Source organism: Heptranchias perlo, chromosome 12 (assembly GCF_035084215.1).
Source record: "Heptranchias perlo isolate sHepPer1 chromosome 12, sHepPer1.hap1, whole genome shotgun sequence".
Taxonomy (NCBI): Eukaryota; Metazoa; Chordata; class Chondrichthyes; order Hexanchiformes; family Hexanchidae; genus Heptranchias; species Heptranchias perlo.
The window spans coordinates 2,209,599-2,210,808 of NC_090336.1; positions in this window are offsets into that span (position 1 = coordinate 2,209,599).

Genomic DNA, 1,210 nt, shown 5'->3' on the forward strand with positions numbered 1-1,210 from the left:
TGAAAAAGAAATAAAATAACCAAATAATATGAATTGGAAGATTATCTTCAAGTGGCAGATCTGAATAATGAAACTGAATGTTACCAGAGTGAATATATAATATAACAACTTGAATAAAGGATTAACGGTCAGTCACATCACACCAAAATACAACATCACCAAAGCTAAGCCAAACTAAATTCAGGCATATTAAAATAATCAGACACAAAGGGGCGGATTTTTAACTTGCCGCCCTGGTGTAAAACCGGCCTTGTGGATTGGCCAAGTTTAATCTCCATGGAAATGAAAATCAGTTGGTTTCTCTAAGAGGTGGCCAAGCTGCAAGGTCCGTTTTACACCCAGGTGGGAAGTTGAATGTCCACCTCATACAATGAACAGAGCAAAAGAATAAGGCTGTTTTATGAGTTACACAAGGCAGCTTCATCTTGCTGAGGATAATTACATGTCGACCACAGAGAGGATCATTTAATGCACAAAAAGCAAAATGCTGGAAACCTGAAACAAAAACAGAAAACGCTGGAAACATTGAGCAGGTCAGGCAGCGTTTTGGGCATGGAAACCTCCCTCAAAACAGTTCTGAGGAAGGAATCCGCACCCGAATCATTGACTTGTGTTCTCTCAACAGATGCCACCTGACCTGCTGAGTCTTTCCAGCGTTTTCAGTGATTATGTAACACTCTAGTGATTTTCAAGGTAAATTAAAGTTGTGGCCATAGTTATAGTGCTTGTTCATATCACCTGTAAACAGAGGAAAGTAGAGTTCCATGCATGCATACTCAAACAGATGGAGGAGTTTGCTCATTGGTCTTCAAGTGTCACTGAAATTTTCAATGATCAAAAAGAGCTGAAGGGATCGTCATTTATCTTCTACCCATGGAGGGCAAAAGGTGGGACACGGGATCACTGAGTTCTGTTTAAACTTTAAGTTCGAAGCTTACAAAGTTGGGTGCAATCAATTCCTAACACAATCAGTAAAAGGTCACCTTTCTCATTTGTGTATATGAATACCAAGTTGTCATTGGGTATGGTAGCACTGTGGTTTTGTTACTAGACCAGTAATCCAGACACCTGGACGAATAATCTAGAGTTGTGAGTTCAAATCCTGCCACAGCAATTAAATTCAATTAATTAAATAAAATCTGGATTTAAAAAAAACTAGTATCAGTAATGGTGGCCATGAAACTATCGGATTGTCGTAAAAACCCATCAG